Source organism: Haemorhous mexicanus, chromosome 3 (genome assembly GCF_027477595.1).
Source record: "Haemorhous mexicanus isolate bHaeMex1 chromosome 3, bHaeMex1.pri, whole genome shotgun sequence".
NCBI classification, from domain to species: Eukaryota; Metazoa; Chordata; class Aves; order Passeriformes; family Fringillidae; genus Haemorhous; species Haemorhous mexicanus.
The window spans coordinates 29022837-29050775 of NC_082343.1; the positions used below are offsets into that span (position 1 = coordinate 29022837).

The 27939-nt window shown below is 44.1% G+C and overlaps 1 long non-coding RNA gene across 5 annotated transcripts; it reads right to left on the bottom strand.

Moving 5' to 3' along the window:
• Window positions 1-161: 161 nt before the first annotated feature.
• On the bottom strand, window positions 162-27857 carry LOC132324758 (uncharacterized). 5 transcript variants are annotated; one of them, XR_009485727.1, is made up of 3 exons: window positions 17596-27857; window positions 5499-16645; window positions 162-2302 (listed from the first exon to the last, which is right to left on the bottom strand). It is a non-coding gene; the product is annotated as an uncharacterized LOC132324758 (long non-coding RNA). The 5 variants fall into 5 exon arrangements; XR_009485728.1 differs by having other exon boundaries at window positions 5499-11908; window positions 16513-27857; XR_009485725.1 differs by having other exon boundaries at window positions 162-818; window positions 2101-2302; window positions 5499-27857.
• Window positions 27858-27939: the final 82 nt, after the last annotated feature.

The following is a 27939-nucleotide window of genomic DNA, read 5'->3' on the forward strand; positions in this document are numbered from 1 at the left end:
TAAAACTGACTCTTTAACTGTATTATGACCACTCACTAACAAAAAACAAGACAAGAGAGTCCAAAAAGGCAGATAGGTGCACTCACATAAAACTGGGAGGCTGGAGGAAGGCACAATATCTAATAATGGGCTCTAGACTAGTATTAATAGTAAAAAGCCAATGGGACTCACAATCTTTTTATTTTTTTCTTAGTTTCAAAGAGATTAACAACTGCTTCCATTTTATCATGATTTCTGATGGAACATTGTCCATAAACCTGAAGTATTTTCTGTGCTCTTATGAGGAAGACCTAGCTCTAGGTCTTCATCTCACCAGTGTATCATTCTGGAAGATGAGAATGCTGCCTGGACAGAGGCAGTAAGATATCCCATTTCTAAACTGTGTTCTTGAAGTACAAGAATAGATAGCCCTCATGCTAACTCTGAGCAAGATCTTTCTTTTTCTGTGTTTCATTTTCTAAAATACCTTAATAGGAGGGAAAGCATAAACCCCATATTTACTCCAAGATAACAGAAATCCCACAGTCATCCTCTTTAGTACAGTTCTGTTTTCCTGGGACTGGAAATAATACTGTAGCACTTACAAGAAGCAGCATAAAGTCCAGAAAATTGCAGAATGTATTCCAATATTTTCAGATTCTGCAAAGGCTTCTTTTTCTTTCCTTTGATGAGCTGTAAGAGGAAGCCATCAAGAGTCGCCAGCTCTCCCACCCGTGGGGCAGAAGCCTTTGTCTGTGAGAAGCACCACCCAGTTATTATCATCACAATTTGACAAGGTGCATCCAAGCAACTGTTTAAACTTCCCCTCATGTGAAGATCTAGGAAGACAGGGGTCAAGGAAGTACTTGGTCATTCTCCATTTTGACAGGAAGAAATAAGAGGAAAAATATGCTTTTCTGGATCTGAAGACTCTTAGTTTTGGTGGCTTTCGACATGAAAGGTTTTCATCCTAACATATATTTTTTTTATTAACAAACAAAAAGGACAGAATCATAGGTAACTATTAAAAAATTCCTGGGGGAGGCAAAGCACTGCTTATAATAGAGTTATTGCTGCAGCCTTAATTAGGGCATGGTGCCAAATACCTCTGTGATGAAAAACAAATCAATGTAATGATGCTTTCCCATTACCTTTTTTTTGGAGTAATTAAATGTCACAAAATATTTTCCATACTTCCTACTGGGGACCAGGGCATATGGGACTGATTTACAGGAGAAGTCGAAAGGATTTTCTTTAAAACCAGTGCAGGCAACAGACTGCTGGAACTGAAAGTTAAAATATATTTTAATTTTCACCACAGCAAAGGGTGAAGCATTTATTGACTGTAAAATTTGAAATACAGTGTAGAATCTGACTAGATTAACTTAGTATATCTACTTCCCTTTTTTACCTAAACATACATTGTTTCACCTAAGCTGAAACTGCTCTGGAAATTCAAACCCTGTCATTAAGTCTTGTGCTCTGAGATCCTGCATGTTTAAAGAGATTTATGTCCACACACACTAACAGCTGAAGAATCCACCTCTGTTGAATTCAGTAGGCTTTTCATTGGCTTTCTTTCAGCAGGTCACATCCTGAGCATCTTACTCACTTTTTCCTCTATTTCCACTCAGGCATGCTTTCAGAGGGGTTTATCCAACACAAGGGCCGCTTAAATACTGAGCAAACAGTTCAGAATTTGGCTACTTTTATAAATAATGATTCACAGGTTTGATTTAGCTACAGATGGGCCTGAGCCACAAAAAAAATTGCGTCTGGATCCTAACTATGTCAACTCCCGTGGCAGAGATTTTTTTTTCCCAGCCAAAGCTTGGCCTGAAAGTTCATGCAGAAAGACAAACTGTGAATCAGAAGCCTGCACCAGTGCCCCGGGTGAAGTGCGTACCAAGATAGCCTGCAGCCACATGCCAGCTTGCCATTGACCTTTTATCTGCATAAATAGTCGTGACCTTTGGGCTGCTCAAATTAGTGCAAGCTGCTCGAGCAGGCAAGTATCACAGCCCTCTGCTGCTCAGGCTGCATCTCTTTGCCTCTTCCCTCTCGTGCCATCTCCTTCGCTGGGCAGTGAAGGCAGGTGGGGACATGGGACATCTTTCTTACCTCTGGGGACATCCTCTGCCTTGAAGGAAATCCACCACTGGCTGGCTGGGACCATGCTAAAGCCTCATTACATCAACTCAGTGACACAGAGAAGACCAAGTTAAGGAGCTGACAATCTGCCTTTGGGTTGATACTTTTCCATAGGGCACAATAAATCTGCTTCTTGCTGTGCCTCATTATCTTCCATTACATGAAAGAAGTCCTAAGAGTTTTAAAATCAAAAGACATAATTGTTAACAAAATAGTTATTCTTTTGCTCAGCCTCAAAGTGAGTTGTTCTTCTTAAAAAGAAAAGGTAGATCACTAAATCCCTCTAATCTACTTTTTATTCACTGGACTGTATGCTGTATAGGGTTTAATGCCCATTATTTTCTCAGTAGACCAGAGCTAGCATGCTCTCTCATGTAAATAAACATTTAGTCCTATTTCAAAATGCATCACTTGTGTCCCTGAAACCACAGCAGTTTTAGTTATTTTTGGAAACAGGTATTTGCAGAGTTTTACAAGCACATTTTTTTCCAATTGTTTAGAAGAGGTCCTTCAGTTGTTTAATGACAATATTGACTAGGCCTGAGGAGAAGAAAAAACGAGTGGGGTATTTTTAAGGATATAAAGCAGGAAAAAAAATACAAACATTTTCAAGGTTCTCCAAGATGCTGACTGCACAGACACATTTCAAAGGGAGATTACTATCCCTGAAATTCTTTCCAAAGCTCTTTTTATCTGATTTTCTTTACCCAGAGCTTTTTTCTTTTTGTCTGTTTCAGTCATGGACTACCAGATCCCAAGTGTATTTTTCCCCATCATGTACATTGTCTGCATGATGCTTTAAAAATGCAATTGACTCTTACTATACATCCTGGAGACATATTTAATTGTACCAAGGAAAACTGTCAGGCAGGTAGTGAGACAGCTAATAAGTAGTCACTGATCCCCATGTTTTTAAAACTAGATTTGAGGGAGCCCTCCTGCAAGTGAGAGTGGGAGCTGCATGCTGAGGCACGTGCCTGCCGCCTTTGGCAGATGTGTTGGAACTAATTGTTCTGCTGCATCACGTCCTTCAGCTCTGCAGTGAAGTCTAACCCACAGCTGTCTGGGTGAGCTGAATTTCACTCCACATTTCAGGAACATCTGCTTGCTGGCAGGGCTGCACCATCACTCATATGGTCCTCGGTCAGCCACCCAGAAATCAAGTGTCTCTTTCCCGGAAGGATGGTATGGAAAAGTGCCACAAGTTCTGAGAATGAGTTGCGAGGGTGCAGAACCTGCAGATGCATCTTTGGGCTGTGCAAGTGGAGGGGGTGCAAGAGAGGGTAAGGGCTTCTTGCTCCTATTTCCATGAGCAGCTCCACAGAAACAAGACCTTGTAACTCTCAAAGTCCATTTGCAGCAAATTACAAATTACAGCATCTCCCTCTTTAGTCACACCTGAGAAAGGGCATTTATGTTTCACCAGAGAAGCAAATGAAGGGAGGGCTGGGGGGTCTGCTCTGCATCCCTCTCCTCTGGAGCCATGGAGCCCCTTACGCACAAGCTGTGCTACAGCTGCAGAGAGGAAAAAATGTGGGCTACCCTTGCTGAAACATTGGCAGCACATCACTGTTTACAACTGGAATTTTTGCTGCGGGCTTTTACCAATGACAACTTAGGACAGGAATAGGAAACTTCACATGATGATGAGGTCAACTTTTTTTTGCTTGTCCAGTGCCCCTAGACGAACACAAAGCTGCTGAAGTTAAGATTTATGATTGCTTGCAAAAAAATTGAGCTTGAGCCATGATTTTTAGCTTTTGTGTTATCTTTAATTGCACTTCCAGCAGCATACTCATTTGAAACTTTTAAAAGCAATTTGAGTTGCTTTCATTTGATCCTCATTTCTGCTCCCCCACTCGATTATCTGTGCCTGTCCAGGAGCAATTTTAAGTTGACCCATTCTCAAGTAAATGACAGGGCACTGTGTGTGTTTGCAAAGCATGTTTAACTTGTGTCTTTCATCTGTGATTAATACTAGATCTATTGAACTACATAAATAAGTAATTCACCTACAAACCTGACAAACCCACTGCAATTTCTTCCCCTCTGAGTTTACAGCTTTCAGGTATCTTTTTTAAATGGTTTCATTTCCTTTTGTGTACTGGAGATAAAATCAGTGAACTAGACAATCATGTGCAGAAAAGGAAAGGCTGCTTGGCTGTTGTTCTCTGCCCCCATCCCACTACACTCAACATACATAAACATGTATAAAAACATAGAGTGAGAATAACCACTTTGCATGTCACTTCTGCTGTCATGGTTTGTGCATGAGAAGTAGGCTCCAGCTCGGCCTTCTGGTTTGGATAACAGCCTGGTAAAATAATTTCTACCAAGAGACTAGAGGTCTGTTTTTGTTCTCATGCAAATGAAATTAGTGGAATTATATAAGCAAAAAATCAGGGGCAAATGAGAGGAAACTCTTATTTGCTCTTTTGTGTTTTTATGGAGTTGGGCTTTCTACACAGAAGGCAAAGCTCTCAGAAAAGATGGAAAGTGTGCTGACAGGCACCTGGCCTTGGGAGGGCCACAGCACTTCAGCCTTACAAGCTGTGTGAGGCACACACACAGCTGGCTGCCAGAGGGTGGCTTGAAACAAAATAAACTCGCCAGACCAGGAAGCCCCTTGGAGCTAAGTAAGAGAAAACACTAAGTGCAGGGGTTCTAGATGAAATCCCATCCCCTCTCCACCTTGTCCAGGGGCCTATTTCAAAGCTGTAGGAAAGGATGTCCTTCTAGCCAGGGATCCTTTCCTAAAAATAATTGTGTAGGACCTCTCTTTGGAAGCAAAGATGGGAGGCTTTTCCTCAGAATCCACCCCAGCACCACTTCAGGCTGTGTGCTGTGCTGGTACTGGGCTAAAGCTCTTTATCCGTGGGAATTCTCCTCCCTCCACCATTAGCTGCATAAAACCCTGCATAAGCCATTGTAGTCTCTGGGATCTGGGGGTGGAGAGTGGAATGGTAGAAATCTTGTAGCAGAATATATTTAGCTTCCATCTCTTCCAGGATGCTCCTTCACACCTCCCAGTTAAGTGCATCCAGCCCTGTACTGAGCCATGAAATGCAGAAGAACCAGCAGAGCTTTCTGCCTCATTGAAGGGCTCAAATTTATACTTTAATAAAACAGCCTCAGTATATAAAACATAAAAGGGACCCCCCCAGTTATTAGAAAAAAGACATTTTAAACACAGTTCATGGGAGAGAACTTAGGTTGGTTCCAAATGCTATTCAGCCATACTGAAAAAAAATTTCATGTCTGTTCAGAACTTAAAAGTAAGATGAAGAGTATTGGCTAAAAGGGCAGAAATCTCATTAACCGAGCTGCCTTTTGCCTGCAACGTTTGGTCTTTGGTGTTTGTCACTTACCAATGCTGCAGAACTTATTACTTGTCCATAAGGAGTGCTGCTGAAGGCAGGGAGTAACCAGTTCATGGTTATCTGCTGTGATCAAAGCCCTGAGAGTTTGAGATGGACGTTATTCATCGCAGCCACTGTGACTGAGGCCATTTCATATGGAAACAATTAAGAGGCAAAAAGCATATCATAACAAAGGAATGAGAAGAAAGATCAGGAAATTCAAGCAGATTGGATCATTCTCTAAAAATGGATACAGTATTTACTGTTGGCAAATATAATAAATCTAAGATTTGAGTTACCACAGGACAGCAGACAGGACTCTGAATTGCAGATTTTTTAATGCAGTCTAAGAGAAAACAGTTGAGATTAATGGTGAATGTAGAATTTAGGTCTAGAATAGAATGAAATGTAACTTATTTCATATGTGTGCAGAATGGAATCTGAAAATAAGGGGTTTAAAAAGTCACAATGGGAAATTATGTAGAAATGAAAAGCAAAGAGGAAATAAAAAAATATGGTCCATGAGCATTTCCTTAAAAGACAGAGGAAAATCTAAATGGACATTAAAGAACATCCACAGCAATTTGCACATTTTCTTGAGACCAATATAAATGCAGCCAGAAAAAGAAAATGGCAAAAGAAAAGATTCTCTTTCTAAGAGGTGTTTACTCTTACAGGCAGTAAAAATCCAGGGGGAGGGTTTTTTTCTCTCTGCTAGTGGAGAGCAAGTGAGGCAGTTACTGGAAAGCATATACTGTAATAAAGAATTCTGGAACAGCATTTAATATTTCTGTCTGGCTGAGTAATTAAATGAACAAATTTTCAGCACTAAGCGATATGACATAGCCTGTCAGTCATGCACAGCTGGGAGCCAGGATGTCCATGTCTCTCAATTCCTAAGGTAGTCAACTGAACTTGCAGGAAACTTTGGAAATCACTGTCAGTAGCTACCAACACTAGGTCTCCTAGTGCTGTACTGCCGTGCCCTGGTGCTGTATGCACACTCACCCACCAGTTTTCAATGTATCACAACCTTGAGTGAATTTAACATAAACTTGCATTGTCAGGTGATAGCAAACTGCCATCCAACTCCTCTCTCTTGACCATTGCCTAGAAGACTAATTTCTATTGCTGCTGAAATCAATTTGAGTTTTATGACTGGCCTCACTGGAGCCAGGATTTGGCTTAGTGTCTGGATGTAAGCAGCTAATCGTTTTTCTGACAACAGCTCAGAGCTGGTGTAAGTCAAAGCAAAAATATTTAATGCCTTGCGACTGGCAGATCATCCCATTCATGCTCTTGGCTTACCTGGCAAAAGGGGTATCAGGTATTGATGCCTTCATTCCTGTTCAAACACCGTGCTTTCCCCTTTAAATAACAGGAATGCATAAGTGGAAGTCATCTCACTTCTTCAGAAAGCTGAGAACTGTGCAAACACCCACTAAAACTGGCCAACATATAGTGAGCAAAGGGCTGGTTAAGGGAGCCCCTGAACCACAGACCCAGCCTAGTGCCTCCACTGTCATCCTCCATCATCCTGCCCTCCCTCTGCTCCCCTCACACCTCCACGACCCCTCACAACATGTGACATTCTGCATCTCACATGTCTGAAGCTACCAGAGCTTGAGAAGGCTGTGCTGCTGGGCTGGATGGTGTTGGCCCTTAGTGCTCTCCCTCTGGCTGCTTCTCCCTTGCTGGAGCATCCCTTGGAGGCAGTGAGCATACCTCCTGCACTTCCTGCTGCTCATCCCCAAGCCACCAGCTTTGATTACTCAGGCAAACATTAAGGCTGCCAGCTGCAAATCCATGTGATTTCCAGTCCTTTCCCAACTTTGGCAAATGCTTTTGCCTAAGCAGTAGTGCAGTGGAGCATGGCAGGAGGCAGGCAGTTGGGGGAAGGGATAGTCCCACACAGGATGTGAGTTTCATCCATCTACTGGCTGGACACAGAAAACAGAGGTTGCAGAACAAGTAATCCTGGGTGCCTTTGGCATTTTAGAAAGAGCTACATATATGATACCATTTCTCCAGAACTTCCCTTTAAATAGTAAAATTTCTGCCCATTTGTATTCACAGGTCTTACGATCCTATTTTTAAGCGAAATGTAGGTGTTCACGAACAGCGGGTGTGAGACTGACAGCACTAGACCAGAGCTCTCCATTTGCAGAATAACTGCTGCACTGACTGCTATGCTGCAACTCCTGTAATGGAAATACCAAGGACTGAGAGAGTCTTCCCATCCCTGAGCTTATTTTGCCTTTGTCCTTGCAGCAGAAGCTGCCTCAAAGGGAACCAGCAACTAAGATGGGCTGTGGATATGTGTGTGTGTGTGTGTGTTCACATGCATGTTCAAACACTTGCTAGAACAGACACAAGATTATCAGTCCTTCAGACAGTAATTACTTTTAAGCCTTAGCAATTAATTTTAATTTTGTACTCCATTGCCATGGAAGTAGCTTTTCACGGACACTTTGAGTTCTCTCAGGCATCCTTAAAAAACATGTTTCGGTCTCCTTCTTCTTTATTTGCTAACTTTTTGTTCTTAAATATAAACAGCTCAGGCTCAGGTACTTGTACCCAACTTTGGAAATACCAATGGTTCTTACCAGTTTTCAGAGAACACCCTGAAGTACACTGTTGTGCATAGCAGGGGTAGCTTATGCCTCTAAACCATCATTTAACAGGCGATTCTGCAATTGAGAACAATAATGTTGGTCTTCTGATCCTTTCTCCCACTCCAGATCAGTCAGAAACACCTTCAGAAAAAGAGTCCATGGCAGAATCCCTCTGACCATTTAAAAAGCTGCCTTGGATTCCTTACCTGTCCCCTGAACCATCTATTCTGCACATTACAAGGTCAGGAATAGAGCCCATACCAATGCCTTCCCTTTCTTGAGGCCAGGTATATTACTGAATTAAGGGAGTTCCTATATTTTCCTCCAAGACTACAGGCGTACAATTTCCAGCTATTTCTCTGAACCCTCCAGTCCCCATGTTAATGTGCATTGGCTTTTGGTTCAAGTTATTAGGAAGGAATCTTCTTGAGCCTAAATTTTATTTCTTTGCTTCCTTTCAAGAATTTAAGGTCAAGTTATAATTTTCTCTTACTGTCTCTGGGCTTGTCTAGAGAAGAGCAAAATTCCTTTCATTTTTGTCATTTCCTGCCCCCTCCCCCTGCTCACTGGAATGGTTTTGTTAATGTGCTGTGCTTGTATTCTCAGCCCTCTGATAACTGTTTAAAGAGCTGCTTTTTCCTTGCAAAACTAGAAGTGGATAAAAGCATCATGCCAATTCTGGATGATAGAGAAAGCATAGGCAGAAGCTGCCTCACTGCCACATCAGAGGTGTCATGGTCAGGCAAGGAAAATGGGAAGAGACCAGTACCATGGCCCTGTCTTCCCACGCTCCAGCTGGGAAATCTGATTTCTGATTTTTGTTTGCTTTCACAGTATTAGAAATATCTGTTATACAGAAAGAAATTCTGCTATAAAATGAATATAAATGCTGTTATGCAAAAAGATCAGGACCAATGCTCTTAAGTAGCTGGGAGCCCAAAGACTAGATTTGGGATGATCCAAGGCCTGCCCCTGGAGAGAAAACTGTATGCAAAACAGCAACACAGCCTCTTGCTGCAAGGTCATCTGAGGCTTCTTGTGCGCTCTCCCGATTTTATGGTGGGATCTTTTGTGACGAGGCTCAGTCCTGCCTTCCTTCTGTTCATTTTTTAAAGTCCTTTTGCAGTAGTCAGTTCTCTGAAGTGCCATTCTCTTTCCTTTGAATTGACTGAGAATCTGGGTTAAAGTGACTGACTGATGTGACAACAAAGGAGCGAGTGTCATCAGGTCCAAAGGGTTTGATATGCTGTTGGTTATAAAATGTACTCGGACAGCCCAAGTTCTGTGCCAGATTAATATTTGATGTCATGGGACTTGACTGGCTGTAACTGAAAGAGCTGGGGCCATTGTTGGGAAAATGGCCATCTCCCTTACAGGGGAAAGTTAGTACTCATAGGAGCTGACAGCCTGACAGTCTGATCTTCCAATCACCCATAAGCACCAGTCAGAGTGAGCAGTGACAATGCAAGTTTCTTCATATTTAATTCACTGATAGGTCAAATTCTCTTCATAACCCCTACATATTGTGCATACTTTCTATTATCAGCCAGAACTTTCCTTCTTCCAGCAGTATAGACCGTATCAGTGCATGGCTCCCCTTGACAGGAGCTACTCCCTCTCCCTCCCTTCTCCCTCCTCCTTCCCAGCCATCCCCACCTCTCCAGTGCCTGTGGCAGTAGCAGTAGCCTGCTTTCTCTGGGTGAGACACCACCACCACCTGTACCCTTCTGCCCTGGACTCCTCTGCTCATTCCATGGTGGCCGGCACTGTTTGGTCACAGTCACAGTGACAGTGACCCCCACAGCAGCTGAAGGGAAGCTGGAAGGGTTCATGCCCTGTTGCTTTAAGGGCCCCAAAGCAGGCTCTGTGGAGAGGATCCCAAAGCAGTATCCACTCTCAGCACCTGCCTTTCAACATCAGGAGGACTCTGGATTGATGCTTTGCAGCACTATGCTAGGCAGCACATGGTGCAGTGCAGGGAGGGTCAGACAAGAGGAGAGAATTTTCTGCAAGTAACAGCCATGCATTTGCTACCATGATTTGTTAAGAGTCATAAAAACAGCACCTAGGATGCAGGTGTGTAACTCTGCCCTATCTCTGTATGTGTGAGGCCCCCCTACATAGTTCATGCAGCTGCATAGTAGTAGAATATACTCAGAAATCCTAAACTCTCTCACATAAGGAGAAAACTATTTTGGGCTGCATCATCATGAAGGCTTTCCCAAAATGGCCCTGTTTTGTCTGTCTGCTGATCCTTAACTTATCCTAACTAAAATCTCTCTCAGCTAATGAGGACCATGTGACAGTCACACTTCATTTTAAAAGGGTGGAGGGGGAAAGGAAGTTGGTGTTGTGGCATATAGATATTAAAAAAAATAAATAAAACTTGGCATTGTAAATGGAAATCAATGGACTGCAAAATTGTATTTGTTCTAGCTGGAAAGAATACTTGCCGAGTTCCAAGCTGTTTGTCCCTTTCCGAGGAGGCACAGGGCCTGCTCCATTTGGACTGTAAATGTAAGGCTGTTGTCAAGTGAGACTTGAACCTTTCTACCTTCACAACAGTTTATGCACACAAGAAAAAATTAATCTCACAACGTCTCATGAGACACAAATCTTAGCCCTTATTTAAAGAGGGAACAAAGGGAGAGTGGGTATTTTTGTCTGAAGCCATGAATCTCTGTTAGAAGTGAAATGCTTGGCTTCTGGTGTTATACTGAGAAATTCTGACTATGACCCTCTTAAAATTCTTTCAGTATCTACAAACTGCAGGCAACATAGTATCTGAACAGTAATAATTCATGATAAAGCACTGTAGTGGCTAGCAGGTACACCATGGCCCTGTAACTCCCTGTGACCTTGTCTAGCTGTAACTTTCAGCTCAGGAAACCTGAAGGTGTCGCAGGGACAGATTTGTTTCTCATGTGCACTACACTCAACTGCTGCTTTTCTGAAAATCTGATTCTTGATCTTTTATAAATCCTAAGAAAGCTATTTGACCCAAAACTCGGCTCAACTAAAATATTTATATATTACCTGACAGAACACACAAAAATGTTCCTATTTTTAACAGCCCATTATCACCAACTTATCTATGACATCTGCTTTTTGTCTTTTCTGTTAATAATGACGATTATTTATCTTAGCCACAGAAACAAATAGCATTTCTTACACTTTTTCCTTGTCTCTAAGTGCGTGTACTTACCATATAAAACCTACATTGTTCTAAGGAATTTTATCAGACTGACTTGCATTGGTCAAAATCCCTCCAAAACTGTTTTCCCAAGACTTAATACATACAGTCCTGAGAACGGAAGATTTAATTTAGTTTCCAAAGATTGCGGTGTTTGAAATTCATCACCTTGAGGATGGGAAGCCAATCAAACGAACCTTGCAAGGCTGAAGGAAGCTGTTTTCAGATTTGAGAGGGTATAACTGGGTAGGAATTTTGGCAACCAAACTAAGACTTGACAAACAGGGTAAAATGAAAGCTAAATAGAGAAGACAGTTGTTAATGATCACATCTTTTTCTTTGAAGTCTGAGTAGGTGATGCTGGAGATTAGAACAAGGCAGTAAAAGATTATTAGGACAAAGAACCTGGAATTTGCAACTTTTAGCACCATGGATGGTGCTCTGCAGGAGGAGTGTCTTCATGCCACCAACCAGGACTGTCCTACCAAAGAGTTGTGCCTTCTAAAACCATTCTCAAAAAATTTTAACTGTATGGAGTATGCTATGCAAAGTACTTACCAAAAAATAGATACCAGCTCTGTCCTTGATATTAAATAGGATCATTTGGATTACTGCAATCAAATATTTAAAAAAAAAAACATTCATTATGAATGTGAATTTACATCTCTTCAATTGTAGAAATGATCAGAAGAATATCTCATTTAAAATTAGCATTCTTTAAGTAAGACTTAAAAATTGAATCGATTGGAGAATAATAGCCTATCCAACTCTTTGCTGCCTTCAACTCTCTTTAAAATAAGAACTTTTTCTTAAGAAATATATAAACCACTATTATTTTCAGCCCACATCAGTTATGCAGCCCTGATCATTTTGGGGTGAGAGTTATTTTGGGTTGGTTCCATTGGGATAAGAATGCTGATGGAGTTGGTAATTCCCTGTATCAATGCTCTTGATTAACACCGAATGCACAAAGCTCTTTGTCCTTGAACTTTTAGAACCAAGGCCAAACCAGAAAGAAGAGGTTTTGTTTGCAATTCTATGTGTCTTTCTTGAAAGCACTGTGCCCAAAGTCCCTCCCTCAGATTTTGTTTGGGGTCACACTGCTGAAGCCACCCCCAGCTACATCTGAGCCTGCTTGGCTCTCTTCTGTTTCTGTCTCTCTTCTACCCTCCAAGGAAATTGCTGCCTTCAAGCTGATCTCTGCCTGGATGGGTAGATTAGTCCCTAGCAAAACCACCCTGCTGCTGGGTTCACATTCCTGAAGAGCCTGTCAGGGAGCCTGCCCAGCTCCAGTTTTTAAAGTGATCTGTTAAGACAAAGAATGGTTAACGCCCTAAACTCAATCATTGCTGTTGTCAGCACTGTCCCACCACTACTGCCACTTCCCAGGACTGTGGCCAGAGAGCTCCAGTATCAGCCAGCCCAGAACCTGGGCTTCTCCACATTTTGTATTGTACGCCTTTGGCATATCCAGACACAGCTTCTCAGAACAAGAAGTATTAGGCCATGGGAACTATTTAGGGCTTGGCTTTGCTGCTCCTTCTATGATTATGACTTTGAACTAATGTTATCTGTGATTCCTTTTTGTCTGTCTGCCACTTCTTGCTATTCTCAGCTAGATATTGCACTGGAAATGCTGTTTAATAGGAACCTACCCAAGGCTCCTGAGTGCCAGTGTGCCAGGATGCCATCTTTTGTGAACTCCAGCACTCCTCCACACTGCCACCCTTGCACCATGCTGCCCAGGCTGGGGACAAAGCTTTCAACTGCCCTATGGACAAAAAAGGAATTCCTTTTCTTCTTCAGAGGCTACACATAGGAAAATACGTTTTATTATGGTAAAGGAGAAGGCTGTTTGCAGTGAATGGACAAGCTCCGTCTGTCAGCATAAAATGTTCATAGAGTGGATGCTGAAGCAAAGGCAGATTATTTCTAGGGCATCATAGTCCTTTATTCATTTTAAAGGAATGAATTTTAAAGCAGTTTACCCAGTTTCTTGTCTGTTAGCAAACTAACTTCCTTATATTTCAGAGGAAATGTGGTGAATGGCAGATCACAGGCCTGTCACTCGACTGATGCCACTCCACATCTGTACATTCAACCAAACCAAGCAATCTTTGGCCCTAGCAGAAGCAAAAGTCAACCATATGTACACAATATATCTGCACACAGAAAGCAGCAACAAAAACCCCCACAACCAAACCCAGGCCAAACCACTCCAAAGATTATAAGTAACTAAGCAGAACAAAGGTCTATCCCTAAATGCTAAAGATCAACATAAGGGCTTATTTATGGCTGATAACATACCATGCCCCACAGTTAAGGACATTTTATAGCTGAACAAAACCTGACAATCAGTTTTTATGTAGCATATCTCATAAAAATACGGGAAAGTGCTCGGCTAAGAAGGTCAATATTGTTATCTCAGTTCCTTGGAAAGCTGAGCAGCAGAGTGGAGGTAAAGGTGCCTAAGGAGCCCTACTTAGAAGGCTGTAGGAGTCCAAAAGTCTTCTCCATCCAAAAGTCAGAAGTATGAAAGGGCCAGCTGTGCTTTACTTAGGTGGTTACACACACACTACCCCGTTTGCAGTAGCAATGTTTCCCAAACACTGCCAACATGAATACAGCTCCACCGACAGCGCTGGGACCGCCTGTGGCAGCCAGGGCCACCCCTAGGCCAGGGGACAGGCAGACAGGAGTTCCTGCCCCGTCAGCTGCAGTATGAAATTACAGCACTTCAGCTGCCTGGCGGGAGCGGCGTGTGCCTGCCCGGCCCCACCATGGCCATGGCCAGGCCCCTTGCCCTGCGCTCAAGTCCTGTCACCCACTCTGGCGTGGGGGGGATGGAGCAGGGGGAAGCACAGGCTAGGAAGAAAGCCAGGAGGGGGGGATTCACTGCATCCATCGCTGCTCTGCCATCCCAGCCGCTGCATCCTTCCCGTGCTGCTGGAACTCGCGAGCGCCTGGAGCTGGGGCCCTGCAGCAGCAGCAGCGCCCAGGGCAGATGCAGAACAGCTTTGCAGCTGCATGGGGGCACTCCCTGCCTTTCGGGGCAGCCCTGGGGACAGTCTCCTGACCCCATGGTCATGTCCCTGACTGCTGGGAGGCAAGGAGATGACATGGCCACATTTACTGTTGTATTTAACATGAAACATGCCACTGGTTTGGCCCCCTGGTTTCCTACACATTGCCAGGGAGTGGAAAGAAAACCGCTCAACACAGAGTTCAGAGTTCTTCACCAGGCAGAGAGGGCTGGATCGCTCTCCCTTTCCTTCTATGTGTGCAGGAAAAAACACCCCTCTCAGGATAACTTATTAACCCAAATTGCCTTCCATTCTTATCTCATTATGCTTGTAAGTCACACTGACAAGCTTTTGGCAAGACTTTCAGAGCCCTGCAAAGGTCCTCCACATGAATTTTCAGACTCAGTGGAGACCTGCCAGTGCCTGTTCCTTTACTTGACCAAGCAGCCTCAGCAAGGGAAGCTGTGGTGCAAGGCTCACTTCTTCTGTAAGGCTGCTGCATTTGCCTCTGGTTTACCCTGAATGAAACATGATCTTCAGTTTCCACATTTAAATCCCAGCAACATCCTCTGCAGCCTGTTGGTCAGTCTGCCTTTCAGCTCAGCGTGGGAAAAAGCTAGGAGCAGTCAGTCTGCCAGTAAGGATGCATACAGCAGACTGTGCATCTATATGTTGTCATGGAGATGCCATGGGATTCATCTCAGGGTTTTGCTGGTTGGGTTTCTTCCGCATCACACATTCGTACAGAAATTAGGTTTTGACAAAAATACAGTATCCAAAGTTTTCCAAAGCAGAAGTGGAACATAGATCTGTGTCAGAGCAGATCAGGTCACCTTACTCATGATGACTTGCATAGGCCTTAATTTTTTATTTTCCACTTAAATTGCTCCTGATTTCATATCCACATAACATCACGGAGTTCAGAGAATTAAAATAGTCAAAAATAACCAAGGGGGAAAAGAAGCAGGCCATATGTTTTAAAAGCAACCATTTCAAAATGCAAGATGACAGAATAAAATAGTCTTTTGCAAATACAGTGGGACTCAAAATACCAGTCACAGATTTGTCCTTAATAGTTAACCTGAGACATCTGAAACCTCCATTCTTTTCCAGCTTTACATGATGTTTTTAAAGATAAGCAATTTTATTGCTTATGTCCATCCTATATTTTTGCCTATTAAAAGTCTCAAACATTTAATAAACATTATTTTCAGTTAAACAGGGCTGTTAATTTTTAATCTTTTAAAAAGAGAAAGAATCATTCCATTTCCAAATTGCTCCTTGTCCATAAAAGACAAATCACGTGGCCCACAGAAATTCCATTCGAAACAGTGCAGGAAATGCCTCCAATCAAGCAGACTAAGTACCTAACAGCTAATTGGGTAATCAGAAGCAAACCTAAAGAGCCACCATCAGCTCACAACCTCCAGACCATCTTCAATCTGAGCTTTTTTAAAAAGTACCCCCTCAGTCTTTCTGGATAACATCCTTATGGTACAGCCTTTTCTATCTAACCACCCAGTTAAACCTCTCCCCCATCCAAGCTCTGGTCTAACTGTGTTAGATTGCTTTTAATTGTACTTGGAAATGGCAGTCTGCTGCTGGCCTCCTTCTGAAGTTATTCAGATTTGAGATTACTGTAGAGAACCTGCTGCATTTTCATACCTCAGCTAGTGCAGATCCACTGACTGAGAAAAGCTCCCCTGTGTCTGTTGACATGAATAATCCCCAACATTTTTAATACAGGCTGCCTTTGCCAGTTGGCTGACACTTGTGCTATGCCATGAATAAAAGCTATTTGATGACAGTTGAGAAATGGACGTGAGACACTTGCTGCTGTATTTCCTCTGCTCTGTGGGAGCTAGTCCCTATTATTTGTCATGTGCAGGAATGTAAAGATGTTAAAGGCGACTTGGATGCAGGCACTGATGATGTGCTAGTGCAAAACAATGTAGAAGTGAGACCCCCAAACCTCTTTAATAGGCTGCTTCTTATGTCCCTCATATGTCTTTGCCACCTATAGGAAGTTTCAGTCACTCTAAGTTGAAATTACACTCATTTTTATGTCTTTACCTAGTTGGAGCATTCAAAATTTGCCTTCACATTAACAGAAAAGATTCCTCATTAGCCAGATGGAGAAAGTTTTTTGTGTGTCATACAAGCAATGGGATTAATAAGGCATGGTTACTTACCAGCCACTGCTGTTCATCAAAAGACCCTTGTGTGTTTGTATCTGTGGGGTGTGCACTGTAGGAAAACCACAAATTCCTGGTGTGAAGAATGTGCACTCCAGGAAAACCAAGTGGGACAGCAGCTCAGATGACTCTGCATGAGGGCATGTGGTGAGTTAGTGCTAGCAAGGAAGAAAAAGGGATTTAAGGTAGAGTTGACAGAAGAAGAAGAAAAGTGTTTGGGAGATGAATTGAGGTGTCTGAGGACTATGAAGAAAAAAAGCAAGATTGAACCATCCAAAAACAAGATTAAATGAGCAGAAAGAGAGATGACTGGGAGAATAGGAGGAGGAGTGGGAGGAATGAGATTAAAGGCAAAGTAACTTACAGAGGACCTTGAAGGGAGAGATAGGGAGATTTACATGGAGGCTGAGAGAGACGTGAAATCAGTGGGATCTGGGAGATGGGCTGGTGTGTCACAGCTGGGGGATTTCTAGCAGGAGACTTCTGAGCAAACCGGAGAAGAAAGTCAGAGGAAAGGATGGGAAGGACAGACTGCTGCAGCACAGGCATCTTTTGCACGGATAAGAGTCTTTTGAAGATGGACAGTAAGGGAAAGGTAGATTTAAAGAAGATTTAATACATCCCCATACTTAAGAGGCAAAGCTTACAGATAACCCATTAAAGCCCTTTTATTACCAGAAAACCCCAACAGACATCACAAAGTTTAAAGGCCTGTCAGAAAAAGGCAGCACATTCTATACATAGCAGGCAAAAGTCCTTAAAAATATGGTCAGTGGCCTGCAAAAAAAATCAACAAGGGCTTCTGTCCTCAAACACAGCATTCACTTGATTCCATTCCAAGCTGATCCTTGCCCTAGGTTTTGCCCTTGCTTGAATAGTGACACTAAGCAGATTTACAGGTTAGCCAAAGTTTTCTCTCCACAGAAGTCCTTACCAGAGTTTTCTCTGCAAACCTGAGCCAGCTGGGAAAAGTGCTGCCCTCTCCCCTGATTTCAGATCAGAGCTGAAGCTGACAAAATGCACCTGCCATAACGACTCACCAGTAACAGCCCTGCACCTTCAATATAAAGTTTCAAGCACCTGGTGTTAGTGTGACGCTGGAGAGCTCTGCTGTCTCTGCCTGCAGGCCTGGAGCTCTGCAGAGCACTGAGCTCTTACAGGCACCCAAGGAGAAATGAGGTGGGCCATGCTTCATGGAAGTCCTGTGCTCTCCAGCAAAATGGCCAAGACCAGAAACTGCTGCACACAACCTGCTGAAGCTGCATGAGAAAAATCAGAAGCTGGAGAGAATTGTTTTCTGTCAGAAAGAGGGAAGAAATGGTGTGCATACACAGACAATGTCCTGGGGGTTATAAGGCGAGACATGGTGACACAATGATGGAATAATTTCCAGATGATCTGTCGAGCAGAAGATGCTTTGGAAAGCTCTTTTAGCCAGATCAGCTTTTGAGACGTGTGACTAACAGCAATAGGCCATAATAATTATTTTTTAAATCTCACTTCAAGCACAGTTTTCTCCTGATTATCACTAGAGCACATTTCTAGCACAATATATCTTGGTTGTATCTGAAGCTAGCTCTAGGCAAGGATGTTAAAAACAACATAGCATTTTGCTCTTGCAAGGGAGAAATCTCACAATTAGGCCATCTGCTACTTTGCACACCAGTGACAGCTCGGCCTCCTATTTGCAGATAGAACCAGGGCTGGCAATTAAATAGCAGCCCTTCCTCCCTACCCTCCTCCAACCTGAACAGCTCTACCCCTGTGCCACAGCTCCTCTCGTGCATTACCCACTAAGGATGTCCTTCTTCACCTGAAAATGGATGAGCTGCTGTGCTCCTCTGCCAGGTCCCTCCCTGCGACTGGTCTCTGCTCCTCTCGTTTTGCCCTGGCCTTGAGCCTCAGCTCTAGGTGGGGTAGGCTGATGCTGATGTTCCTGAGGATGAAGCTGCAGCTCCTTGATGGCAGGATACTTATTCTCAGATCATGTCAAGTCAGAAGGGAGCTGCCTCTGCACCTAGTGTGACTGCTTTCATGTAGCTTGAGCCTCGTCAAGACAAATCTTCTGTTTCATAGATGACTGAGAAAATAACTGGGGCCGTGGCAATTTCAGACTTCCTGCGGGCAGGAAGAGAGGGTTATTGTACTCTGTCCATACAAATAACTGCACCCCAGCATGGAGGAGTTCACCCCCCAGCTCAGTGGTCAGCTGTGGTGCTGTGGAGCTCAGCACTGCTGGGCACCTTGGCACTTCATCAAACCCGGCTTCTCCCAGAGCCTAAGCAGCCCAAATCCACAGCCTTGCAGTACATCGCAGTCCCCTGGGCAAAGAGTCCACTAACTTTTTCTCCCACGTGCTCCATGCACAGCACTGGCACCCTGGCATGGAGACTGCAGCAGCTCTGTTCTCCCCTTCCATTGCCAGCCTGTCCCCTCGCCCTTGCTGCACTCATCAGGAATGCTCCCGTCCTCCACCCCTCTGCAGAAGACAACTCTCTTCAGTGGGCTGCTGGCAGATAATCTGCCTGACTCATAATGGCTTGCTTTTTTTAAGGAAGATGGATATCTCTGAAGTTGGTGATTTCTGTCTCTCAAATTCCTCATCCTGTGCTTGCTGCGGTATCAGCAGCAGAGTTCCTAGAGCACAGCAGCTGGATGCAGCGGCAGGCAGATAAACGCCCTGCACATGCTTTGGAAGGCACCGAGACCCAGAGCAACGCTGTGCTCCTGCTCAGATACGATGCTTTGCCTTCTTTCAGCACATCAAGCACGATGGTGTGTTTTCAGCAGGACCCAAAAACCCAGACACAAAAAGGCAGACCTGGGGCTTAGCTTCACACTCACTTTTCATCTGACAGTTTTGTATAAAGCTAAATATTCATGTAATCAGCATGTGTTTCTTTAAGGGAGCTTGTTCTCTTAGTGCTAATCCGGGCTGAATGGCTAAGCCCACGGAATTTTGCTTGTGGCTCTGGATGAATTCACCTGTGGGGCAGCTGATCAGTGCAAGGGTCCCTGCACTATCCCAGTGAAGAAACGGGGCTCCCTCACTCAGTTCGGCGAGCTGCATTTCCCCTTGCTGAGCTTTCCGGCTTGGGCAGACATTTGAAGCGGGAGGAGGTCCGGGTCGATGGAGATGCTGTTTGTCGCGGGGAAGAGGACGCGTTCCTGCTGCCAGGCAACCGGCGCTGCAGCGCCCGTGCCAATGGCTGCGAACACCTCTGCAGAGGCAGGTCTACGGAAGGAGCGGCCAACCGGGGCTGCTGGGGGGGCCCCATCGCCCCACGGAGCCGGGGTGCCCCGGCTGCTCCCCCAGCGACCCCCCAGAGGCCAGGTGGGGAGATGGTGCTGTGCCCCCTTCCCTCCCTGCCCGAGGGTCCCTGTCCGGGGCCGGGCAGGGCGCTCGGGGACCCGGTGCCCGCTGCACCAAAGGGACTCTGTGCCCTGCTTCCAGCTCTGATTTCAGCCAGCGCTGCTCAGCGGGACGTGCCCTTGCACTGCGGAGCCAGGGGAGAGGCTGCTGTTGGCAAGGCGGTGCTGGGGGTCCCGGGGGGGTGTCTGCAGAGCCTCTCGCCCTCCTTCAGCACTTCTCTTCGGGTGCTGGGGGGGTTCCATTCACCCATTCTGCAGCCAGCTCTCTAGTCCTGCCCATTCACTCCTCTCCATCCTGTGGCACAGCCTCGCTGCAGGGCTGGCACAACCTGGGTAGTAGCTCCATCACTCACCAAATTTTCACTGTAAAACTGTGACCCAAAGAAACAAGCCCCTTCTCATCATCCTCTCTGCTGCATCTTCAGCCACCCTGGCAGGGGTAAAAAGGGGGAAAGGAAGAGGGGCCCTGGACTGGTGCTGGTACCAGCATGGGGAGGCAGTGCTGCTGCTGCTGTTCTGGATGTTGAGCTCCAGAGGGAAGTCCTATACTCTACTCTTAGCCTGGGTCATGAATTTCTTTTCCCAAACCATGCTGCAATCTGCCAAACACAGCTTGTCAACTGAGGATACAATAGATTTTACTCATGACAGATATGCGTACACACACATATATACATGAAAAGCTCATTCAGCAGGATTAGGCAAAATTACCAGAGCATGTGCCAAACAGAAATGCCAGTTGCTGAAAGCGTGCCCCTTGCTTGCTCATTTTGATAAATGATTTCGATTTCTTCCAGTCTCTCACTCCAGGAATACTATTGTGGAGACAACATGGAGATCTATGTACTAATTGTTTCAAGAAAATTTCATGTAGTGATAGTTAGGCCTTTAAGATGTTACATTCCCTGGGGAAATTTTTATTCAGATTTTCATTTCATTCTACAGTTTAGGGGCAGACACCTGGAATGCTGAGGAACACACACTTGATCCTTCCTGGGCAGGCTTTGGCCACAAGTCCAGTGGGAAAGCCATAGCTTATTCAGAGCCATGCAGATGACACGTACTCTGGCCACTTCGCACAGCTCAAACCCTAGAAAAAGCAATGTGAGGTGAGAGAAGGTGAAGAGAAAGGCAAGATCAGATCATTTATTGTGGCTCCTCCCTATTGTAGATACACAGATAGATCTCAGTGGATGAGGTGTTTTCTGCAGAAGTTTGAAGCCAGGGGATAGGAATCTTGTCCCTTCTGGATCCCAGGAGCAATTTACCTGCAGTGTGGGACTAGACCCCGGGTACAGTGAGTGACAGTTCAGCAGCACTGGCAAAGGGCCATTGAGAAACTGCTTTTGTTCCTGAAGCTTCTTCCCCTCTTTCCCTGTGCCCCTCGGGTGTGCTGGTAGCGAGGCAGGTGCCGTGGCTCCCCAGTGCAGATGGCAGGAGCGGAGCCTGCCTCCCCCAGGGCTGCTGGCTGCGGTGACCAAGCCTCTGCTGGCCCGAGCAGCCCGGGCGGGGAAGCAGACTCTGCTACAGCCGTGCGCAATGCTGCCTGATGATTCACTCCAGCTCGCTTCTCATTCCCTTGGGAACACAGAAGGGAGCTGGGGAGCAGATCAGCACCCTGCAGACACAGTTTCCCCATGTATAAGCTTCCCCTTCCCAGCGAGCCTATGTCCTCACTTAAGGGCAGTACAGAAAACCTGTCAGAATAAACACCAGTAAGGATTATTGTTGTGAAGCACGAAGCAAGGATTTAGCCTCCTGCCTCCAACTCTCCTCAGTCCTAATGAGAGGTGAGGGGTGAGCCTGAGGGCTGTCCCACAAACTGGGCAAGGTGGAGACGCAGGGTGCTACCGGTAGGCCACTGGGCTGGCCTGGAAAGAGGTTCTTCAGCAGAGTAAAAATACCTGACTTTGACAGCCAGCATGCTGGTTTGTGTATGCATAATTTGCTGTGATCATGCTATAAATCAAGATGAGACTGCTAAAATTATGTATGACCTCATTTGATAGATTATCTAATAAGAAATTTGCTAATGCAGTTTATCACTTAAAAAGCCATACGACTGCTAAGGATGAGTACTTTACTGCAGCACATTTAAACCTAATTGTCAGAGGAGAAAAGCAAGCGGATTTCAGAGGTGAGTTAGAAGAGCATCCTTATGAGGATGATGTCTTCACTAAATCAGTGGTGCAATGCAGCAAGCAGGGTGGAAAGGAGTCTCCTCTGGATAAAGGTACAGAAAGCTGCTAGACAAGGCTGTGCTGTGTGAGAATACTGCATGGACTCACTGATCAGTAGCACCTTTATAAATGTAAATAGCTGTATCCTAACTGGCATGCTTGCTTTTATTGTTTAATCTAGTGTTATCTTCTAATTTTTCTGACATTTCAGTTCTGTTTCACTGTCTTGCAAGCAGATCTAAAATCCCTGATATGTGCAAAGAAACTACTAGCCTAGACCTCTAGCTCTAACTTGCTATTCTGGTTATGATGCCTGTCAGAATAAAAAGGGTAATTGTTTTGCTGCTATATGTTACCATCAAATATTTTTGTTCTTCCAGTCCTGTGACTCATTTAAAAAGACTGAACATCACTTTGACGTACACAAACAGAACTAGAAAGCAGCTCAAGCCACTGAAATAAACCTTGTTTTGCAGGTTTGTTAATCACTTATTCCAATCCCAAATTTATGATTAATAAGATTAAAATATAAATGCTATTTTCTTTACTGATGTTTTTCTAAAGCTCATTCTGGGGTCTCAATGCCTGTATATACTGCCTGGATGTATGATACTGTACAAAGCCTCTGAGATAAACATTAAACCTCCTCACAACTCTGTGTGTGTGTGTGTGTGTGTGTGTGTGGAGGGGGAGGTGTTAGAGAAGTGATGATTTTGAACTCCATTATAGGGTTGGGAAAAATGAGGTGGAAATATGAAAGAGCTTACAAAGGGCCACACAGAAAATCATTATCAGAGCCAAGGCTAAACCTCTGACTTCCCTGATCCCCATCTCATCTCCTGACTGCCTGGAGCAAAACTTGCAAATGTCCCCTTTCTACACCCCCACACCTTGAACAAGCCCTGCCTCATTTGTACCCTGCCCAAAAGGGGAGCTTGTTCTTCCCCAGGGAAAATGATGGCAGAAATGGGGAAATCAGATGTTGCTGCACAGAAAATGTGACCACTGGCACAAGAAGGCAGGAGGTAATTTTACTGAGCACTGCTAATTCAAAGCATTAGGTGACACCTCCACATTGACTTAGGTGTGTGACTAATGATTTGGGATTGTAGAGAGCTATTGGTGTCACAAGAAAAGCAAAGGTACTTGTAAAACACTGTAAATTCCAGGGCCTGGGATCAAGGGGCTGAAGAAAGATATTCTGGTAGAGGCATAAATTAGAGTCAGACAGGGGGACTCCCCATGACATTTGCATAGGAGGTCCACCTAAACATTATGTTGCTTGTATTGATAATGTAGTACCAGCTGAGCAGCTGGAACTGTTTCTGAGAGACCTTTATGAACACACAAAGCTGTGTGGATACACCTGACTGCAGTGATTTATTTACAAAAGAGAAAACCACAAAGTAATGGCAATGTCATCTGCTCATTAAAGGGCCCAGCTCTAAAGGGGAGAAGCCACTTGAAGGGTAACAGCACAGTGCACCATTTGTGCCTTTCCCCACTGACATTAACTGAAAGAAGCTGAACTAGTGGATTTTACATTGAAGACATATTTCTACAAGAAGCTAGACTCAGGGCATCTGCTCACTCACCCTAGACTGTCAAATAACACCCTGATTTTAATTTTTGGTCACAGCTGATACGCCTTAAGACAGAAGTTTCATCATAAAGCTTTCATTAGTCATTCCTTGAGTCATCCTGTTTCATGAGCTCTTACCCCTACCAAGATAAAATCTAGCTATCAGTAACAATTCTCAGAGACCTACCAGTCAGTGATTCTATGATGCAACCTGTAGCAGCCAGGCAGAATTTACTCCTCCATATTTCATCTCCTGCCAGCCATCAGCAAGGCAAAGTAAAAACAGCTGCTCTGAGCCCACATTATTGCAGTGAGATTCCAAGGGAGAGATGCTGAACCTCATTTAAAACCAAGGGAGAACCAAGAGAAGAAATAAAAGTCCTAAGCCTGTACCTTTGAAGCAGAATGTTTCTTTTCCTCAATACACATCTATTCAAAATAAATGCTTCTCATGCCTGCTGGGCAGTAAACCTCACCATGTAGCTGCATAAACTGTACTTGGCCATATGGTTAGCAATGCACCATGACGAGAGACATATCATAAAAATAGTACTGGTAGAAATATTCTTCAAACACCACTTATGGGCCAAAAACACCCTCTAGAAGAATCAGACCGTGAAAGTACATATTGAGGTTGCTATCTGGTACAACAGGCAAATGCTCCTGCTGTGCAAATCAAAAGGTGGATTTTTTTGCTCTGAAAACATTGGGTAAATATTCCTAGATAGACAGATCTTAAATGCATGGCAGGGACTGCAGCATGCATTCACTGATCAGTGGTTAAAGACTGCCCAGAAAAGTCCAGGGCATGTGGGAAGAGAGCAAGGCTGCAGCTGTGGTCATAGCTGAGGACTAGGATACATTCCTTCAAAGGGTGGAAATCCCACCACACCACACATTCTCCTAGATCATATGGGAGATGTTTAGCTGAGTCACCAGAGAAGAGCAATACAGACATTTCCAAAGCTGAAAGGAGCAAAGTTTTACAGACATCCTATTATGTACAACTTACATAATTTGAGTACTTTGCTGCTTAGATAATATAGTGATAGAACTTTATATAATTAAAAAAAAAAAGAAAAAAAAAAGCTTCTCACAGATAATAATATAGCAAGAATGGAATTAAAGTACTCAAAAATCAGTAAAATAAGTCCCATTTTCCTTCTGGCTTTATTAGACATTTCCAAGAGGGACTTAATGCAACAAAGATGATGCCTCAACTCCTATAGCCATGACATCATTTACACTGAACTGTGACTTCTCAAAGTAATATTTTGATTTTGGAACCAGAAGCTTCTGGTGACTTAGACACAAAAGGCAAAGATCAGGGTTCAAACAGTAGTCTTAGGAGGACTGGTTTTTTTCCTGTTGAACTGCAAACTTGCACTAACTTCAGTGTGGATTCCTGCTCTCATCTGTATGCAACACCTAATGTCTTGCAAAAGATGAGCTCTTATCTCCATGTACATAAAGATAAACACAAAAGTCTTGCACAAGTGGCTGCAGCAAAGGACTGTAACTAGTGGAAGAGTAACCATCCAAGCATGTTATACCTCAAAGTATTTCTTCCTCGATCACAAATTTTGGAGTTTATCTATGTTATCTATGTTATCTACATAAGATACCGAGGACTTGGATCCTCCACTGGCTTAAGTTGTGGCTCTATCTCACAGCACAAGGAGTTACACAGATTTTTCTAAGATGATCACATATTTGTAAAACATATTCTGGCCTAGATGCTGATAGACTAGAGAAGGGAGTAGAAAGAAATAAGCCCTTTTAGAAGATAATAATCACATACTTCATTAAGATGAGAAAGAAAGGTGTCCTACTCAGTGAGAAATGTACCCTTATTTCATATGCACAAGCCATGTTATCTCTAATGAAATAACAACATCTTGTGCTGCAGAAACAGGATGGACACACATATGAATAATACCAGGGGGCTTACTTCAGAAGTGTTTCCTCTGCACTGCTTCTGGTACCTTCCTCTGCTTGCTTTTCCAAAGTAGCATCTCTCTGGTGGTTCAGCTTCTCTGCAGGTTATTCAAGGACTCTTTTTCAAGTACCAGTACACTTGCCAGGGATAAGGTTTATCTGAAAGGCAGGCTATGCAAACCAACATACAATAAACTTATGTGGTTCCACATTTTTTTTTCCACTCCAAAGATTGTTCTTCCGTCACCTGACACTTTGGTGCAAAATGCATCAACAGGCTAGAAGCTGCTATGTAAACTTCACATGCCAAACATAGGGAATGCTAAGGACATCCATAGCTGAAGAGTTTCCATGACAGGAGAAGCCCATATATTCATGTGAGGGTGGAAAACTCGGTTTACCAACAGTCAGGCCATTTGCTTTGGAATAATTTGATCACTGTTGGCATTAGACCAATTAATAGTTTACATGGTACAACTGTGCTCGGGGAAGCATAGGCTTCCAGCTCCCATGACTAAACACAGGACTGAAAAGGGCAAGGAATGATAACAAAGGAATTCAAGTTATCTACTACCAGAAGGCAAACCTGATTTCCAACCAAACACCTGCCATTAAGAAACAGTTCCCCACAAATTGCTCATTTCCTTTGTGGAGTCTCATATCTCAGGTTAGCCAGGGATTAAGATGCCAAAAAATTTTGCTTATCAACAGTAAAATCTACCAGTTCTTTGTGGCAATAGTTAAAAAAATGAAAGGTGCACATGTGGTGCTGCTCTTGCATCATTTTGAAGCTGTTCTTCAGGATATTGTATTACTTTTTGTCTCTATTTATTTCCAAGTGCTATTGCTTGGCAGGCAAAACTTTTGGACTGTGTTATGTACCAATCCTTCCAGCATCTAGGTTTTCACAGCGTTATTAATACTCAAGAACACAGGAACAGATCTAAATAAATATCCCACTGTACTCTTCACTGGGTCCTATGCATCAGCTACTGCACTAGGATAAAACAATGCTTGGTATTCCACAACTGGATGGAGAACAGAGAAGGGAGAGCTCACAGTGAAATGCTGGGAGCTCGCTCGCTGTAAACAAACAGGGTGGAAGATAAATCAAAGCTGTTCTTTGATCCCAGCAGGCCGGGCTGTGTTCTGTTTGACTTGGCACCGACAGCCAAGAGCCCCTTTGCTCCCACTTTCACCAGGCCTTATGGAGCCTCCCCATCCCACAGAGGCTGGGTTGGTGCAGCACTGAGCAGGCTGGGATGAATCTGTGCAGGTCAAATAGGGGCAGGGCCCTCCCTCTGTCCCCAGGAGCAGCACAGGAAGGCTCTCACCGAGGAGCAGCCGGCTCTGCTGCTCAGTGCTTCCCGTGACCCAGGTGCCTCAACTCCAACACTCATCATGCTTCCCTCTCTGCTGCTCCCAGAGGACTTAAAGGTGTTCCCTCAGATGCTATAATTTAGCCCTTCCAGGCATCAGTCCTGTTCACCCATGCGAGGACAACAAAGTATTTAAAGCTGAAACAGCCAAAGAATATATTCAAGAATCTATGATAAAAGCTACAATTTTATGCACCGTGGAGCATCCATCAAGGAAATGCACAGAGCTAGTGCCACAAAATAATTACATGTGCCGAGTCCATTGTAAACACAGCTTTTATGTGCATCAGCACAGCTGGGGACAGTGTTTAAAAATATAATTATGTAATGCATTTTATGTAGTCCGTGAGCCATTCAAGTGATACCATCGGTTCAGCAAAATTGCATGCAGCAGGTCTGTATCTATTGGCCTGAGCAAAGAAACATTTTTCAGGAGCATTATTTTTTTTTCCTGCCACAAAATAGATTTGTCTCCGATGCCTATGGGGGATTTGTGTCTCTGTCATTGGCCACTTTCTCTCCTACTTTCACCAATGAAGGAGGAAGAAATGGGGAGTTATTTTTGGCCTTGCAGCAGACTCCAGCATCTAAATCAGTTAGTTCTGAAACCACTTGGGGTGGTGCCGCTTCTGTTTTAATGGCTTTAGAGGGAAGGAATTTGTGATGTCTGACTTAGTGAAAGGAAACAAAGCGGCTGTTGTGCGGTGGAAGGGCAAGGCAAGGTTAAGGCTCTGTGTAAAGAAGCCGGGTCCAGCCCTCAGTACTAGATGTGCAGCAAAGGGTGAGCTGTGGCTAGGGCAGCACAGAGGAGGCTATTACAGAGCCACACAGAGGCTTCAGTTAGCAGAAGATCTCTATTAAAATGCACAGAGAAAGCAAGCTTACAGCTACACTAACTGCTGACACCCTATACACCCTCCCCACTTCCACACCCCACAATCCCCCCCCCCCCAATTTATTTTATCCTTGCAAA